We start from the raw sequence: 20,193 nt of genomic DNA on the forward strand, positions 1-20,193 counted from the left end.
TCTCTCTCACACTCCCAATCTCACTCTCTCTCACATTCCCAATCTCTCTCTCTCACACTCCCAATCTCTCTCTTTCTCACACTCCCAATCTCTATCTCTCTCACTCCCAATCTCTCTCTCTCTCACACTTCTAATCTCACTCTCTCTCACATTCCCAATCTCTCTCTCTCACACTCCCAATCTCTCTCTCTCTCACTCCAGTCTCTCTCTCTCACACTCCCAATCTCTCTCTCTCACACTCCCAGTCTCTCTCTCTCACACTCCCAGTCTCTCTCTCTCTCTCATACTCCCAATCTCTCTCTCTCTCACACTCCCAGTCTCTCTCTCTCTCTCACACTCCCAGTCTCTCTCTCTCTCACACTCACAATCTCTCTCTCACACTCACAATCTCTCTCTCTCTCACACTCCCAATCTCTCTCTCTCACACTCCAGTCTCTCTCTCTCACACTCCCAGTCTCTCTCTCTCTCTCTGACATTCCCAATCTCCCTCTCTCTCTGACACTCCAATCTCTCTCTCTCTCACTCCCAGTCTCTCTCTCTCACACACTCCCAGTCTCTCTCTCTCTCTCACACTCCCAGTCTCTCTCTCTCTCACACTCCAATCGCTCTCTCTCATACTCTCAATCTCTCTCTCTCTCACTCCCAATCTCTCTCTCTCTCACTCCCAGTCTCTCTCTCTCACACTCCCAGTCTCTCTCTCTCTCACACTCCCAATCTCTCTCTCTCACACTCCCAATCTCTCTCTCTCTCTCTCTCACACTACCAGTCTCTCTCTCTCTCACTCCCAATCTCTCTCTCTCACACTCCCAGTCTCTCTCTCTCTCACGCTCCCAGTCTCTCTCTCTCGCACTCCCAATCTCTCTCTCTCACACTCCCAATCTCTCTCTCCCTCACACTCCCAAGCTCTCTCTCTCTCACTCCCAATCTCTCTCTCTCTCACACTCCCAATCTCTCTCTCTCTTACACTCCCAGTCCCTCTCTCTCTCTCATACTCCCAATCTCTCTCTCACACTCCCAATCTCTCTCTCTCTCACTCCCAGTCTCTCTCTCTCACACTCCCAATCTCTCTCTCTCTCTCACACTCCAATCTCACTCTCCCTCACATTCCCAATCTCTCTCTCTCACACTGCCAATCTCTCTCTCTCTCACACTCCAATCTCTATCTGTCTCACTCCCAATCTCTCTCTCTCTCACACTTCCAATCTCACTCTCTCTCACATTCCAATCTCTCTCTCTCACACTCCCAATCTCTCTCTCTCTCACTCCCAGGCTCTCTCTCTCACACTCCCAGTCTCTCTCCCTCTCCCTCCAGTCTCTCTCTCTCACACTCCCAATCTCTCTCTCTCACACTCCCAATCTCTCTCTCTCTCTCACACTCCCAATCTCTCTCTCTCTCACACTCCCAATCTCTCTCTCTCTCACTCCCAATCTCTCTCTCTCTCACACTTCCAATCTCACTCTCTCTCACATTCCCAATCTCTCTCTCTCACACTCCCAATCTCTCTCTCTCTCACTCCCAGTCTCTCTCTCTCACACTCCCAATCTCTCTCTCTCACACTCCCAGTCTCTCTCTCTCACACTCCCAGTCTCTCTCTCTCTCTCATACTCCAATCTCTCTCTCTCTCACACTCCCAGTCTCTCTCTCTCTCTCACACTCCCAGTCTCTCTCTCTCTCACACTCACAATCTCTCTCTCACACTCACAATCTCTCTCTCTCTCACACTCCCAATCTCTCTCTCTCTCACTCCCAGTCTCTCTCTCTCTCATACTCCCAATCTCTCTCTCACACTCCCAATCTCTCTCTCTCTCACTCCCAGTCTCTCTCTCTCTCACACTCCCAATCTCTCTCTCTCACACTCCCAATCTCTCTCTCTCTCTCACACTCCCAATCTCACTCTCTCTCACATTCCCAATCTCTCTCTCTCACACTCCCAATCTCTCTCTTTCTCACACTCCCAATCTCTATCTCTCTCACTCCCAATCTCTCTCTCTCTCACACTTCTAATCTCACTCTCTCTCACATTCCCAATCTCTCTCTCTCACACTCCCAATCTCTCTCTCTCTCACTCCCAGTCTCTCTCTCTCACACTCCCAATCTCTCTCTCTCACACTCCCAGTCTCTCTCTCTCACACTCCCAGTCTCTCTCTCTCTCCCTCCCAGTCTCTCTCTCTCACACTCCCAATCTCTCTCTCTCAAACTCCCAATCTCTCTCTCTCACACTCCCAATCTCTCTCTCTCTCACACTCCCAATCTCTCTCTCTCTCACACTCCCAATCTCTTTCTCTCTCACACTCCCAATCTCTCTCTCTCTCACACTCCCAATCTCTCTCTCTCTCACACTCCCAATCTCTCACTCTGTCACTCTCCCAATCTCTCTCTCTCTCACACTCCCAATCTCTCTCTCTCTCTCACTCCCAGTCTCTCTCTCTCACATACCAATCTCTCTCTCACACACTCCCAGTCTCTCTCTCACACTCCCAATCTCTCTCTCTCCCACACTCCCAACCTCTCTCTCTCTCACACTCCCAATCTCTCTCTCTCTCACACTCCCAATCTCTCTCTCTCTCACACTCCAATCTCACTCTCTCTCACACTCCCAATCTCTCTCTCTCTCACACTCCCAATCTCTCGCTCTCTCACACTCCCAATCTCTCTCTCTCTCACACTCCCAATCTCTCTCTCTCTCTCACTCCCAGTCTCTCTCTCTCACACACCAATCTCTATCTCACACACTCCCAATCTCTCGCTCTCTCTCTCACTCCCAATCTCTCTCTCTCACACGCTCCCAATCTCTCTCTCTCTCAAACACTCCCAATCTCTCTCACTCTCTCACTCCCAATCTATCTCTCTCTCACACTCCCAATCTTTCTCTCTATCACACTCCAATCTCTCTCTCTCAAACTCCCAATCTCTCTCTCTCACTCCCAGTCTCTCTCTCTCACATACCAATCTCTCTCTCACACACTCCCAGTCTCTCTCTCTCACACTCCCAATCTCTCTCTCTCCCACACTCCCAATCTCTCTCTCTCACACTCCCAATCTCTCTCTCTCACACACCCAATCTCTCTCTCTCTCACACTCCCAATCTCTCTCTCTCTCACACTCCCAATCTCTCTCTCTCACACTCCCAATCTCTCTCTCTCTCACACTCCCAATCTCTCTCTCTCTCACACTCCCAGTCTCTCTCTCTCACACTCCCAGTCTCTCTGTCTCACACTCCCAAACTCTCTCTCTCTCACACTCCCAGTCTTTCTCTCTCTCACACTCCCAGTCTCTCTCTCTCTCACTCCAGTCTCTCTCTCTCTCTGACACTCCCAATCTCTCTCTCTCTCTCACACTCCCAATATCTCTCTCTCTGACACTCCCAGTCTCTCTCTCTCTCTCTGACATTCCCAATCTCCCTCTCTCTCTGACACTCCCAATCTCTCTCTCTCTCACTCCCAGTCTCTCTCTCTCACACACTCCAGTCTCTCTCTCTCTCTCACACTCCCAGTCTCTCTCTCTCTCACACTCCCAATCGCTCTCTCTCATACTCTCAATCTCTCTCTCTCTCACTCCCAATCTCTCTCTCTCTCACTCCCAGTCTCTCTCTCTCACACTCCCAGTCTCTCTCTCTCTCACACTCCCAATCTCTCTCTCTCACACTCCCAATCTCTCTCTCTCTCTCTCTCACACTACCAGTCTCTCTCTCTCTCACTCCCAATCTCTCTCTCTCACACTCCCAGTCTCTCTCTCTCTCACGCTCCCAGTCTCTCTCTCTCGCACTCCCAATCTCTCTCTCTCACACTCCCAATCTCTCTCTCCCTCACACTCCCAAGCTCTCTCTCTCTCACTCCCAATCTCTCTCTCTCTCACACTCCCAATCTCTCTCTCTCTTACACTCCCAGTCCCTCTCTCTCTCTCTCATGCTCCCAATCTCTCTCTCTCACACTCCCAATCTCTCTCTCTCTCACACTCCCAATCTCTCTCTCTCTCACACTCCCAATCTCTATCTCTCTCACACTCCCAATCTCTCTCTCTCTCACACTCCCAATCTCTCTCTCTCTCACACTCCCAATCTCTCTCTCTCTCTCACTCCCAGTCTCTCTCTCTCACACTCCCAATCTCTCTCCCACACACTCCCAGTCTCTCTCTCTCACACTCCCAATCTCTCTCTCTCTCACACTCCCAACCTCTCTCTCTCACACTCCCAATCTCTCTCTCTCACACTCCCAATCTCTCTCTCTCTCACACTCCCAATCTCTCTCTCTCTCACACTCCCAATCTCTCTCTCTCACACTCCCAAACTCTCTCTCTCTCACACTCCCAATCTTTCTCTCTCTCACACTCCCAGTCTCTCTCTCTCACTCCCAGTCTCTCTCTCTCTGACACTCCCAATTTCTCTCTCTCTCTCACACTCCCAATCTCTCTCTCTCTCACTCACAGTCTCTCCCTCTCACACTCCCAATCTCTCTCTCACACTCACAATCTCTCTCTCTCTCACACTCCCAATCTCTCTCTCTCTCACTCCCAGTCTCTCTCTCTCTCACACTCCCAATCTCTCTCTCTCACACTCCCAATCTCTCTCTCTCTCTCACACTCCCAATCTCACTCTCTCTCACATTCCCAATCTCTCTCTCTCACACTCCCAATCTCTCTCTCTCTCACACTCCCAATCTCTATCTCTCTCACTCCCAATCTCTCTCTCTCACACTTCCAATCTCACTCTCTCTCACATTCCCAATCTCTCTTTCTCACACTCCCAATCTCTCGCTCTCTCACTCCCAGTCTCTCTCTCTCACACTCCCAATCTCTCTCTCTCACACTCCCAGTCTCTCTCTCTCACACTCCCAGTCTCTCTCTCTCTCCCTCCCAGTCTCTCTCTCTCACACTCCCAATCTCTCTCTCTCACGCTCCCAATCAATTTTTTTTTTTTTTTTTTTTTTTACCAATTAAAATGCTTTATTGGCATGAAAGTTTACAGAGAACCATATTGCCAAAGCTTACATAGCAAAAAGGTACAGTTTTCCAACATTCTGTAGGTGTCAATCGATTTGACATTTGTTGGGTACATACAATATTACTTTTAAACAATATTAATTTTAAACAGTCTTTGTACTTCATTTGGTACGTTCAATATTAATTTTAAACAGTCTTAATTTTAAACAGTCCTCAGGTTGTGACATGTTGTTACATATTTGGCCCCAAGGTATGGTCTGTCTCCTTCTCCTAGGACTAATCTCAATTTTGACAGATCATCCAATTCCTTGAAATCTGGTGTTGTTTGGCTTAGCTTGTTGAATAATATGTTTCTTGATGTGTTGAATTTTTCGCATTTTAGGAGGAAATGCATTTCTGTTTCAACCTCGCCAGCCAGACATTGATCGCATATTCTATTCTCTCTAGGCTGCCAGGATTTCTTGTATCTGCCTTTTTCAATTTCCAGTTGGTGGTCGCTTAGTCTGTACCTGGTGAGGGTCTGTCTCTGTTTTGTGTCTCTGATGGTCGTGAGGTAGTCTGCCAGTTTATATTCTCTTTTTAGGGCCCGGTAACATTCTAATCTGCTTTGGCTTTCGGTTATTTTGTTCCAATGTTCCAGGTAGGTTTCTTTGCATTTTTTAATGATTTGGTTCACTCGGATTGGTGTTTGGGCGGCTGTGTTGGTCTGGGGCTGGTCAGGGTCCGGCTGAGTACTTAGTTTCCGTAGCAGCTGACTCAGGGGACTCTTTTCTGGGTTTAGCTCTTGGGTCTGAAAGGCTTTGAAATGAAGGGTGTCTGGGGAGCTAGATTTGAGGTGATTTAGGAAGTTTAGTGCTCGTTTTTGGATGTTTATTATCAGTGGGTATCTGCCTAGTTCGGCTCTGCATGCATTTGTTGGCGTTTTCCTTTGGGTGCGAAGGATGCTTCGGCAGAATTCTGCATGTAGGGCTTCTATTGTATGTTTTTCCCATTTAGTGTAGCTTTGGTGATTTAGCGGGCCCCATACTTCACTACCGTACAGTGCAATGGGCAGGATTATGCTGTCAAATATTTTGAGCCAGATTTTGATTGGGATTTGGATGTTGTAGAATTTTCTTTTTATTGCATATAGGGCTCTTCGGGCTTTTTCTTTTAGTGCATTCACTGCTATGCTGAAGCTCCCTGATGCTGTAATAGTTAGACCAAGGTAGGTGTAGCTCATAGTGTGTCCTATAGTGATATCACTGAGGGTAAACTGGTATTTGTTTTCCTGACATCTGGGCCTTTTTTGAAAAATCATGATGTTGGTTTTCTTTAGATTTACTGTTAGAGCCCAATTTTGGCAGTATTTGTCGAGTAGGTCTAGTTGTTGCTGTAATCCCTGTTCTGTGGGAGACAGCAGAACCAGGTCGTCCGCATAGAACAGGGATTTCACTTCTCCATCTAGGAGACGGAGACCGGGTGACTCGCTTTGCTCCAGCATGTCTGCTAATTCATTTATGTATATGTTGAACAGGGTCGGGCTCAAATTGCAGCCCTGCCGGACGCCTCTTCTCTGGGTGAAGAAATCGGTGCGTTTGTCTCCAATTTTGACCCCGCATTTGTTTTTCAGATACATTGATTTAATAAGGTCATAGACTTTGCCCCCTATTCCACATTGAAGAAGTTTATAATAGAGCCCTTCGTGCCATATAGAGTCAAAGGCTTTCTTGAAGTCGATGAAACAGGCGAATATTTTCCCATTTTTCCAATCTCTCTCTCTCTCTCACACTCCCAAACTCTCTCACTCTCACACTCCCAATCTCTCTCTCTCTCACTCCCAATCTCTCTCTCTCTCACACTTCCAATCTCACTCTCTCTCACATTCCCAATCTCTCTCTCTCACACTCCCAATCTCTCTCTCTCTCACTCCCAGTCTCTCTCTCTCTCACACTCCCAATCTCTCTCTCTCACACTCCCAGTCTCTCTCTCTCACACCCCCAGTCTCTCTCTCTCTCACACTCCCAATCTCTCTCTCTCTCACACTCCCAGTCTCTCTCTCTCTCTCACACTCCCAGTCTCTCTCTCTCTCACACACCCAATCTCTCTCTCAAACTCACAATCTCTCTCTCTCTCACACTCCCAATCTCTCTCTCTCTCACTCCCAGTCTCTCTCTCTCTCATACTCCCAATCTCTCTCTCACACACCCAATCGCTCTCTCTCTCACTCCCAATCTCTCTCTCTCTCACACCCCAATCTCTCTCTCTCACACTCCCAATCTCTCTCTCTCTCTCACACTCCCAATCTCACTCTCCCTCACATTCCCAATCTCTCTCTCTCACACTCCCAATCTCTCTCTATCTCACACTCCCAATCTCTATCTCTCTCACTCCCAATCTCTCTCTCTCTCACACTTCCAATCTCACTCTCTCTCACATTCCCAATCTCTCTCTCTCACACTCCAATCTCTCTCTCTCTCACTCCCAGTCTCTCTCTCTCACACTCCCAATCTCTCTCTCTCACACTCCCAGTCTCTCTCTCTCACACTCCCAGTCTCTCTCACTCTCCCTCCCAGTCTCTCTCTCTCACACTCCCAATTTCTCTCTCTCACACTCCCAATCTCTCTCTCTCTCTCACACTCCCAATCTCTCTCTCTCACACTCCCCATCTCTCTCTCTCTCACACTCCCAGTCTCTCTCTCTCACACTCCCAATCTCTCTCTCTCTCACACTCCCAATCTATCTTTCTCTCACACTCCCAATCACTCTCTCTCTCACACTCCCAATCTCTCTCTCTCTCACACTCCCAATCTCTCTCTTCTCACACTCCCAATCTCTCTCTCTCTCACACTCCCAATCTCTCTCTCTCTCACACTCCCAATCTCTCTCTCTCACACTCTCCCAATCTCTATCTCACACACTCCCAATCTCTCTCTCTCTCTCTCACTCCCAATCTCTCTCTCTCACACACTCCCAATCTCTCTCTCTCTCAAACACTCCCAATCTCTCTCTCTCTCTCACTCCCAATCTCTCTCTCTCACACTCCCAATCTTTCTCTCTCTCACACTCCCAATCTCTCTCTCTCACACTCCCAGTCTCTCTCTCTCTCACGCTCCCTCTCTCTCTCTCTCTCTCTCACGCCCTCCCAGTCTCTCTCTCTCTCTCTCTCTCTCTCACTCTCACACTCCCAGTCTCTCTCTCTCACACACTCTCTCTCTCTCACTCCCAGTCTCTCTCTCACTCCCAGTCTCTCTCTCTCTCTCTCACACTCCCACTCTCTCTCTCTCTCTCACACCCCCACTTTCTCTCTCACACGCTCACAGTCTCTCTCTCTCTCACTCCCAGTCTCTCTCTCTCACACTCCCAGGCTCTCTCTCTCACACTCCCAGTCTCTCTCTCTCTCACACACTCCCTCTCTCTCTCTCTCTCTCTCTCACTCACACACACTCCCACTCTCTCTCTCTCTCTCTCACACACACTCCCACCCTCTCTCTCTCTCTCTCACACTCCCAGTCTCTCTCTCTCTCACACACTCCCAGTCTCTCTCTCTCTCTCACACACTCCACTCTCTCTCTCTCTCTCACACACTCCCACTCTCTCTCTCTCTCTCTCTCTCTCTCTCTCTCTCACTCTCTCTCTCTCCTCTCTCCTCACCTCACTCTCTCTCTCTCTCTCTCTCACAGTCCCACTCTCTCATTCCCACTCTCTCTCTCTCTCTCTCCCACACTCCCACTCTCTCTCTCTCTCTCCACTCTCTCTCTCACACACACTTCCAGTCTCTCTCTCTCTCTCTCACACACATGTCCAGTCTCTCTCTCTCTCTCTCACTCCCAATCTCTCTCTCTCTCTCTCTTACTCCCAGTCTCTCTCTCTCACTGCCAGGTCTCTCTCTCTCTCGCACACTCGCAGTCTCTATCTCTCTCTCTCTCTCTCACCACTTCCCAGTCTCTCCTCTCTCTCTCTCTCTCTTTCTCTCACACACTCCCTCTCTCTCTCTCTCACACACACACTCCCACTTTCACTCTCTCACACACTCGCACTCTCTCTCTCTCTCTCTCTCTCACACTCCCACTCTCTCATTCCCACTCTCTCTCTCTCTCTCTCCCACACTCCCAATCTCTCTCTCTCTCTCCCACTCTCTCTCTCACACACACTTCCAGTCTCTCTCTCTCACTTCTCACACATTTCCAGTCTCTCTCTCTCTCTTTCACTCCCAATCTCTCTCTCTCTCTCTCTTACTCCCAGTCTCTCTCTCTCACTCCCAGTCTCTCTCTCTCTTCTCGCACACTCGCAGTCTCTATCTCTCTCTCTCTCTCTCACACTCCCAGTCTCTCTCTCTCTCTCTCTCACACATTTCCAGTCTCTCTCTCTCTCTCTCACTCCCAATCTCTCTCTCTCTCTCTCTTACTCCCAGTCTCTCTCTCTCACTCCCAGTCTCTCTCTCTCTCTCGCACACTCGCAGTCTCTATCTCTCTCTCTCTCTCTCACACTCCCAGTCTCTCTCTCTCTCTCTCTCTTTCTCTCACACACTCCCTCTCTCTCTCTCTCACACACACACTCCCACTTTCACTCTCTCACACACTCGCACTCTCTCTCTCTCTCTCTCACTCCCAGTCTCTCTCTCTCTCTCTCTCTCTCACTCCCAGTCTCTCTCTCTTCCCCCCAATCTCTCTCTCTTTCTCTTCTCCCCCAATTGCTCTCTCTCTCTTCTCCCCCAGTCTCTCTCTCTCTCTCCCCCAGTCTCTCTCTCTCTCCTTCCCTCTCTCTCTCCATCTCCTTCCCCCTCTCTCTCTCCTTCCCCCTCTCTCTCCTTCCCTCTCTCTCTTTCCCTCTCTCTCTCCTTTCCTCTCTCTCTCTCTCCTTCCATCTCTCTCTCTCTCCTTCCCTCTCTCTCTCTCTCCTTCCCTCTCTCTCTCTCTCTCTCTCCTTCCATCTCTCTCTCTCGCCTTCCCTCTCTCTCTCTCTCCTTCCCTCTCTCTCTCTCCTTCCATCTCTCTCTCTCTCCTTCCCTCTCTCTCTCTCTCCTTCCCTCTCTCTCTCTCCTTCCTTCTCTCTCTCTCTCTCATTCCCTCTCTCTCCTTCCCTCTCTCTCTCTCATTCCCTCTCTCTCTTCCCCCCAGTTGCTCCCTCTCTCTCTTCCAACAACAACATGCCCTCAAAAAAGCCTCGGCACCGCCGGGCACCCCTAGCTAGTATGTTTATAAAAGACTTTAATGTTCCCTTTTATGTTAGCTGCTAATCTTTTCTCATACATTCTCTTTGCCCCTCTTATTTCCTTTCTCAGTTCTCCTCTGCACTGTCTGTATTCTGCTTGATTCACGACCGTATTATGAATCAGACATTTAGCAATAACCCTTCTTTTTCTGTTCCATTTTAATCTCAAGGACCATGAATTCACGGTCGGCGCCATAGCTAAGGAGTATGCCGCCGACATCCGATCGAAACCCGCACTTGCCCCGTGCCAACTCCCCTTCAAGAAGTTGCTGTCAAACGCTGCAGGGTTGTGCGCAGCGTAGTGGCCCACGGATCCCGGGGCGCACCGTTGTGCGTTTGCGAACCTGGGATCACGTGGGGCGGTGCTCCTTTCACTTCCTGACTCTCAGCCAATCAGGAAACAGGAGATTGCTGATTTGCTCACAACTCATTTTAAATAATTTAGCAGCCAAAAATGCTATTTTATTAATAAATTACGATCATTGCAATAGTATTTCATACACAAACCAAGATTTCAACGTTAGTAGAATTTGATCAAACACTGAAAAGTCTTGAGATACTTTTTACTGAAGGTGTTCTTTAATCCATAAAACTCGATTAGGATGCTTTTTATACAAATCCCAAACTCTCAGGTAATTTCAAAGGCAATGTGATGGCATACTCTGTGAGTATACCTTTCATCCAGGGAGCTCTATCTTTGGTTGCTCTTTCTTTTCCCCTCATAGCAATGTGTCTAGTCTGTTTCTGAACTCTCTGTACTTTGAAGGCCTCCCATTGTTCATACCTGTAAGATTCGCAAAATTTGTGCATTTCCCCGAAGGTTATTATCGATAAAAGGGACCCTGCGTGGACATTTCTTTTGAAATTAAAAAGGGTAGCCAAGATGGCGTCCGTGCCTCGTGGCAGAAAGCCTGCAGGTCTCCAAAATGGATTCTGCAGCCCAAGCAGTTTGAGGGAAATCAAAACGAATGCTGCAGGTTTCCTGTGAAAAGAACTTTGTGATGTGGGACCCAGACAAACTGTGAATTATGTATTAGGCCAAATTAGAGGCAGATCTGAATTCAATGAGGCCTACAGTTAAAGCCATCAAACAGTCTGCATACATAATCGGAAACAGATTAAACACATCCATCGAGGCTGGACAAGCCCATCAAGGACTTTCAGGACAATATGAGTCAATTATCGGGCCGGTAGATGCAATTACCGGCCATCTAAAAACCCGTCAGTATAGATTGCTACCATTATTTTAACTAGCCCGCCAAAAATAAAACAAAGAACTAACCTGATTTGGCGGCAGATAAGGTTTTTCGAGGAAGGTATAATTGAAGGCCTCCAGGTAGCAAGGGAGGAAAGAGTTGTTGGAAGAAGAAGAAGACTGCTGCTTGGCTGCTGTCGGTATTGCCGCTCCCCGGTCCTTCAGCCCCTCGTGGCTGCCGTTCTTTCCACCGTACCACGCTTACCCCCTGGCCTTTGCCCGTGCCCCCTCCAACTCCATCTGGACTCGCCCCGACAACGGGTCGGGCGAACACGGGCAATTCAGACCAGGCGAAGCGAGACGCGATGAGGGGAGGAGGAAGGCCACCCGGGGAAGGCCAACTGAGGGTAGGCTTCGAATTATCGGGCCTTCAGCCTCAGCCGACCTGCGAGTATCTTCATGCAAACTCAAGCTGTCGGTGAAGAATCATCCCTGCAAGGTAAAGTACCCAAGCAGAGACTGTAACTTTGGGGTACTCGAACCTGGACAACGCCCTTGCAGCACCTGGAGCACACGTGATGACGGCAGGCTCCAGTGAGCACCAAGAGCGAACCCCGAACCCAACCGCTGTTTTGAGTCTAACAAACCCTTTTGATTGGTGATCATGAATTCTGACCCCTCATAGATTAACCTAGTTAGGTATAGGGGTGGGATAAGGATAAGGGGATTGTTAAGATAGTTGTTTTCCCTCGGTGTGCCGCGTGTTCCCCATTCCCTGTATATAAGTATATAATAGTATTTGTAGTGGCGCTTCGTAATTTCCAAACATGCAGCCACTGAGCTTTGAGGCATTAGCAACGAGTAGACGCGTGTCGAAATAAAACGTTCCAAACCATAACTTTATCTTTAAACTGTTTACTGTAACACCTTACAAATAGAATTACAAAGCAAAACACGTTTAAACGCACACGGTCAAAAATTGTATTGCTCCAGCCCTCAAAGCTTCTGCCTTCTCCAGCCTCGTGGTGCTTGAGCTGTAAAGTGGTTGGATACCATGTGACAAGCTTAAGGACTGTACCATTGTAGCAAAAATAAAGGGGGTCACTCAGCCTATACTATTGTAACAAGAAAAGAGGGGGTTTCTCAATACAATAAGTCAGTCAGGTAAATTAACTGTATTATACTATTTAACCAATATTTTAAAGTATTTTCTTTCTTAAACTTTCATGATTCTTACATTCCGGCCCCTAATTGACTAGGCACATGAAGCATATCAATTACTCAAACATTCTTAAGAGTCATAAACTAATGAGTTCAACATATTTACAATATAAATGTCCACTTTTTTTTGTTCAGGAACCTTTCACGCTGCTTCTTGTAGCAGGCAAAGCTTTGTGATCGGTCTTTCCAGGGTACTGGTCTTGGTTTGCAAACAAACGCGACGAACAACGCCTCTGGAGTCTGGCATGGTCTTAATTATTTTTCCCATCAACCAAGAATTTCTAGGGGCTGAATCATCCACGATTAAGACGATGTCTCCGACAATGAAGTTCCTCTTTACTTTGGACCATTTTTGACGCTCCTGTAGCAGAGGTAAGTATTCTCTTGTCCATCTGGTCCAGAAAAGGTCTGACATATACTAAACTTGCCTCCACTTCCGACGTGCATACAGATCTTCTTTTTTGAAGACTCCCAGGGGCATGACTGGCTGTGTTTTCAACAACAACAGGTGGTTTGGGGTCAGGGCTTCGAGGTCATTGGGATCATCTGATGTCTTAGTTATCGGTTGGTCATTAATGATGGCTTCAACCTCACACAGAACGGTTTGAAGTCCCTCGTCGTCAAGCACTTGCAGCTTCAGTACAGAACTGAGTAGTTTTCTTACAGTGCGTATCTGTCTTTCCCAGACACCTCCATGGTGGGATGCAGCCGGTGGATTGAAGATCCACTTAATTCCTGTTTGCATCATGGCTTCCTGTATTTTAAGCTGATTCCAACCTTCAATAGCTTCCCGTAGTTCTCTCTCTGCTCCAACAAAATTAGTGCCATTATCAGAACGCATAATGGACACCTGTCCTCTTCTACAGACAAAGCGCCGCAGGGCATTAATAAAGGAATCAGTGTCAAACATGTGTGCCACCTCAATATGAACTGCTCTGATGGTCAAACAAGTGAAAAGCACACCATATCTCTTGACAAGGCTCCGTCCTCGCTTTACCTCGAAAGGCCCGAAATAGTCCACCCCTACGTTTGTAAATGGGGGCTTGTCTGGTAACAAATGGTCTTCAGGCAGCTGTGCCATTTTCTGCTCCCCAGCTCTAGCGTGTAACCGTTTGCAAACAATGCATTCAGAGAGTATTTTTCTTATTACAGAATTAGCTCCTGGAATCCAGTATCTTTGTCTTAGCTTCGCAAGCACGTGGTTCCTCCCACTGTGTCCAATAATCTGGTGTATATGCTGAAGAATGAGAGTAGCAACCCGGAGGTCCTTAGAAAGGATAGCAGGATGCTTGGCCTCCTCTGGCATAGCAGATTTGTTTAGTCGCCCTCCCACCCTCAGTACTCCATCTTGCAGTGTAGGGTCCAGCTTGTAGGTATGACTACCTTTCTTGATTGGAGTATTTCACTGTAAAGCTTCGATTTCTTCTGGATATCTTTGTCTTTGACTGAACCAAACTATCTCCATCTCAGCCTTGGCCAAATCCTCCACGGTCAATGAATTCTTACCCAATGTGGTCTTGTGCTGGTGCATATATTGCTGTAGAAAGAAGCATTCTCTGCTTATCAGGGTTAATTTCAGACTGATGGATAGTGGCTCGATAATCTTTTCTCTTACCGCTCAGGTGTAGCAGCAACTCTTTCAACCTTAGAAACCATGCAACTGCTTTCCTCAACTGGTGCCATCCTGAGAAATGGTTAACAAGCTTGTTCACTGTGTCAAAGTTCTCTTTTGTAGTTATGAGATTTGCTGTGACCGGTCTCTTGACTTCGACGTCGTCATCAGCAATCTGACTTGGCATATCTGGTCTTTCTGGCCATGATCTCTCTGTTTCCAGCAGATAACTTGGGCCTTGTATCCAAGTTTCACTCCTCATGAAGTTTTCAGCCTTCAATTCCCGTGAGGCTAGATCTGCTGGGTTTAATGTGGTGTTTACATACCTCCATTGAGATGGTTGTGTAGCTTCTCTAATGGATGAGATTCTGTTTGCTACGAAGGTCTTGAAGCGTGTCTTCTCATTCTCTATATACTTCAGCACCGTCGTGCTATCCGTCCAGAAGACAGATTCTTCTAGTGGGAGCTGTAACTCTTTCCGCATCGCCTTGTCAACTTTAACTGCAACAACCGCTGCCGTCAACTCCAGTCTCGGGATGGTGGCCTGCTTCAGCGGAGCCACCCTGGATTTCCCCATGAGGAAGGAACAATGTTTCCAGCCCTTTTGATTTGTCAGCAAGAGGTAAGTAGCCGTGCCATAGCCGTCCTCACTGGCGTCCGAGAAATGATGTAGTTGAGCCGTCTTTGTAACTCCAAAACTCACAGGCCTGATGTATCTGCTGACATTGAAGCTAGAAAGTTGTTGCAAATCTGTCAACCATCCGAGCCATCTCTGAGCTTGACCTTCTGGGATATCTTCATCCCAACCTCTCTGCTCTCTACACAGCTCTCGTAGGATCAGCTTCACCGGCAGAATGAGTGGTGCCAGGAATCCAAGAGGGTCATAGATGGAACTGACCACGTAGAGAATCCCTCGTCTTGTGGATGGTCTTTCGTTCACCATTATTCTGAAGTTGAACATGTCTGACTCAATGCACCATTGTACACCAAGAGCTCTCTCAATAGGAAGGACATCGTGGCTCAGGTCCAGATCTTTGACTTCAGTGGCTCTTTCCTTTTCTGGGATAGAAGCTAGAACTGCTCTGCTGTTGCTTATCCACTTAGTCAGATGAAATCCTCCATTCAAACACAGAGTTCTAAGGTCTCTTGACAGTGCAATGGCATCGTCTTCTGTTGACACGGACTTCAGACAGTCATCGACATAAAAGTTTCTGAAGATTGTCTCCACAGCCTCTGATGGCGCTTTGCCTTTGCCATCTTCTGCAGTTTTTCTGAGAGCGTAGCTTGCACAGCTGGGAGATGGTGTGGCTCCGAACAAGTGTACAGCCATTCTACATTCCACCATAGCTTGACTAACGTCGCCATCTGGCCACCAATGGAAACGCAGAAGATCAGCATCTTCATCAGGGATTCTGACTTGGTAGAACATTGATTCTATATCTGCCATCATGGCAACGAGCTCTTGTCTAAACCTCGTCAAGACGCCAATGAGGGTATTAGTAAGATCAGGACCTTGAAGCAGCTGGTCATTCAGTGAAGTTCCTCTGAATGAGGTGGTGCAGTCAAACACTACACGGATCTTTTTCTTCTTTGGGTGATACACACCGTGATGAGGAATGTATCAGACCCTTCCATCATCTCTGTTTAACTGTTCCTCGGGCACTTTTACAGCATAGCCTTTCGCTATGATGTTTCTCATGAAGCCTTTGTAGTCTTCGTGAAAGTCGGGGTTCTTGTTCAGCTTTCTCTTTAGACTGATGGCGCGCTGCTCTGCTATGCAGCGATTGTTCGGCATCTTCGCGGTCTGTCTTCTCAGTGGCAAACCAATGTGATAGTGGCCATCAATGAACTGTGTAGACCTTGTCATCAAATCCATGAACTGATGGTCTTCTTGTGACATCTCTGTCTTTTCCTCACAGTTGCGTTCTGAAAAGTCTGCGTTGAACTGCTTTATCAACAGCTCTTCAATGCTTGCGATAGAGATACGATTAACTGTTACATTTTGTCGTTGCTCCTTGTTCGACTTGTTACCATCATCTCTGCTTACCGATCCATTGACTACCCATCCAAGGGCTGTCCTGACTGCGTAGGGTCCGTCATCCTTGCTGTTTATCACCTGCCATGGCTCCATAGTTTTGTAGGCATTGGTTCCAATTAATAGGCCAATTTCTGCTTCAATATATGGGAGACGCACCTTTTCCAGTTAAGGCCATCTCTCCACATCCTTCTGCAGGGCTAAGTTCCCTATTTTAACAGGAATCTCCCTCTGTGTGAAAACATTAGGCAGGTCTATGAAGTCCTTCATTTCAAGTCCACACACTTCTAAGTCTGACAGGATATAACTTTGCATTGACTTCTCATGACCCATGGTGCGTAATAGGATTTCTGTTCTTCTACCTCTAACTTTCAGCTGTTGCATGAGTGATTCTGTGCAGAACGTTGCTGAATTGCCTGGATCCATGAAGGCGTAAGTCTCCACAAACTTCTCACTCCTCTTAGACTTGATCTTTACAGGTACGATGGCAAGAATACAATCACTGTCACCGGCCCCAGTGAATCCACAAGTCTCTGGTTCTAGTGACACCAGAGCACTTGAAACAACCTTCTTGTTGGTATTCTTCACTCTTCTTAGAGACTTGTTCTTCTTTGTGGATATGCAGCACTCTCTGCATGTTGTTCTTTGCTTACAGTTTCTACTCAGGTGCCCCTGAGAGAGACATCCAAAACGTAGGCCATTGTACTTCAGAAATTCGATTCTGTCTTTATGTGGCTGTACTTTGATGTCACTGCAGAAATCCAATGTATGGTTCTTCTGGCAGAATAAATATGGCTTCTGAAAGGCATTAGCAGGCGTCACTGTGCTGCTCTTTTTGGGAGGTGAGTTCTGAGACTTTTCTTCCCCAGCCTGAGTGACGATAGTTGCAAACCTGCTTCCCCTGGAACCACCTTTCCTAAGAGTCTTTGATTCAGCAGGCTTGGCTTTCACTCTTCCATCAGTAGTTGGGCTGACATCCTGGATGTTTCCAAACAATGGGTCCCTAGCAATTTTAGCCTGTTTGTCTATGAAATTCACTAAGTCTGCAAACCTGGCTCTACTTTTCCGTCTCTCCATTATCTCAAAGGCTGTTCTTCTCCATTGTTCTCTCATCCTGTAAGGAAGCTTACAGATGATGATTCTCATAGTCATAGGATTGTCCATCTCTTCCATGAATTCAACATCCTCCATGGTGTTGCGACATCCTATGAGAAAAAGAACATATGTGTTCAATGCCTCCCCGTCCTCCGATCTGATCTGTGGCCACTTGATAGCCTTTTCAATATATGCAGTAGCTATCTTCAGCTCGTTACCATAGTGCTCCTGCAGCAACTTCCTGGCTTCTATGTATCCCCGGTCCGGTCTCATGTGTTCACAGCTTCTGACCAGGTCTTGTGGTTTACCACTGGTGTACTGTCCCAGGTAATACAACTTATCACTGCTGCTCTCTGTTTTGGAGTCAATGGCTTGTTCGAAGGATCTGATGAAGGGCTTATACTTGAGTGGGTCACCTTGGAACACTGGTATGTCTCTTTGAGGGAGTCGAAACAGATTCTGTTGTTTTACAAGCATCTCTGTAATTTCGTTCTGACGTTTCATCACTCGGTATAGGCTTCTCTCTGTGTCTTCAGGCCTCTGGTGGTCATCAGCAGGGTCTAGTCTAAACCGTCTGACGTCTGGGGTAGCATCACGTGCTTCTGTTAGTGGAGAGGCCTCTCTTCCACGCTGTAATGTCAGGAGATGGCCTTCAGGCTCTCTTTTAACTCTTGAAGGTGCCCTGGATCCAACTCTGTGTGACAACATTGACTGGCAGTATTCGTTCATGCCATCCTGTGAGCCTTCATAATCTTCATACACACTCAACTTGGCATCTGAGACCGCAATAGCTGTTTATAGCTCCAGCTGTTCTTTCTTTGGCTGCAGTTGGGCCTGTTGGGCCTGCAGTTGGGCCTGCAGTTGGGCCTCTTCCCGTTCAAGAGCTTGCTTCTCCACTAAAGATGCTGCGCGCGCCATCAACGCTGCCCATTCAACCTCCTCTCTCATGCGTCGCGACAAGCATGTGGTAGAAGCGACTGACCTGTGTCCAGAAACAGAGCTACCTTCTTTTTGATTTTTGCTCAGTCTGGCTGAAGTCTCTGAAATGCTATCATCTGGTCCGACTTCATCGTCATCTTTCTCTTTCTCTGCTGTATCAGCATCTTGACGAATCTTTAACATCCACTGTTCTGTGGCCTTGACATAGTCCTTAATGCTGGATGATTTAAGATCAAACCAGTTGTGCTGATCAGCGTTTCCCTCTTCTTCAGATAGAAGTGCTAATACATCTTCATTGAGTACATTAAATTCTTCATGCGACTTGGAGAAATCATAATGCATTATGTCTTCAACTTTCTTAATATTAGCATTATCTTCCTTGAGACAATCAATTATCTTCATTTTTCCAGTTATCTGAGCTAATTTAGCCCTTCTTGCACCTATGCTTCTATGTAACTTCTCTTCCATTGCCTTTGGGGTGAGCTTTACTTCCCTCTTTTGGCCAACAATCCTTCTGGCTGGGGGAAGCTCCTCACGGCTCCATAAGGCCTCGGCCATTTTACCCGCAGCTCTTATTTAGCTTCTCAATAGAATGAACAAGTCAAGTAACAGTCACTGTACCTTTGCTTTCTTATATTGTCGTCTGGCTCCGTGACCATTGATGTATATACGTTCGCCGACAATTCCGTCCTTTCCTTCTTAGGGAGCTAGTTTTTGACTAATGTAGTGGCGCTTCATAATTTCCAAACATGCAGCCACTGAGCTTTGAGGCTTTAGCAATGAGTAGACGCATGTCGAAATAAAACGTTCCAAACCATAACTTTATCTTTAAACTGTTTACTATAACACCTTACAAACAGAATTACAAAGCAAAACACGTTTAAACACACACGGTCAAAAACTGTATTGCTCCAGCCCTCAAAGCTTCTGCCTTCTCCAGCCTCGTGGTGCTTTTGCTGTAAAATGGCTGGATACCATGTGACAAGCTTAAGGACTGTACCATTGTAGCAAGAATAAAGGGGGTCACTCAGCCTATACTATTGTAACAAGAAAAGAGGGGGTTTCTCAATACAATAAGTCAGTCAGGTAAATTAACTGTATTATACTATTTAACCAATATTTTAAAGTATCTTCTTTCTTAAACTTTCATGACTCTTACAGTATTATTATGACTCTCTTGTAATTTTTGCCTGTAGAAGTGTTTTTCCTCTTCAATAAAATCTTGGTTTTGTTTGCATCCAACCACCTGTCTACTCGAGTTTTCTCTGTATCGTTGCCTGTATCGAAGTCCGGTGTCCAGAACCCAGGGGGCGAGTGATTCAAACCGCTCAAGGAAGGTAGTCAGAGGCAAAGCTGACTGACCCAAACACGCCAGTGCACAAACCCCCTACAGAAAATGGCGACCGCGACAACAAGGTTGCGATACTGTAGACAGCGGTTCGGATGAGCGAACTGTGATGGAGGAAAGGATTTCTGTTTTTGTGTTTAGCAAGGTGAATATCACTAAGAAGTGGATCACCACTCTGTTAACGGCTGGGCATCCGGTACATGCAGCAGCCAAGTGGACAGAGGGAAAGGAACACAAGAAGTCCTCAGAGAAAGCAGTTTGGCTGATGTGCTTTAAAAAGCAGATCCAGCTTCTGGACGGGCTCGTTGCCGCGCAGGCAATCGAGTTAAGGGAGTCAGTCCTGGAGATCCAGGATAAGGATCTCGCGGGGGAAAAGTTGTTAGTAGCCCTGTAGGCTTTGAACTAAGAAAGAGTACATCTAGTAAGGGAACACAAGGCCCAGTTGGAATACCTACAGTGTCAAGTCACCGAGGCCAAGGGAAATGAGTCAAGGTTGCAGGAGAAAAACACCCGCATGGCAAGGCAGGTTAGGGAACAGGAAGAGAAAGTACAGGAGGTAAAAGCCGCTTACAAGCTAACTAATGAACAGGGGTTCGAGGAGGCAGACCACCGCCCC

The sequence above is a fragment of the Somniosus microcephalus genome, chromosome 11 (assembly GCF_052327205.1).
Source record: "Somniosus microcephalus isolate GS21.2 chromosome 11, FLI_Smic_1.0, whole genome shotgun sequence".
Taxonomy (NCBI): domain Eukaryota; kingdom Metazoa; phylum Chordata; class Chondrichthyes; order Squaliformes; family Somniosidae; genus Somniosus; species Somniosus microcephalus.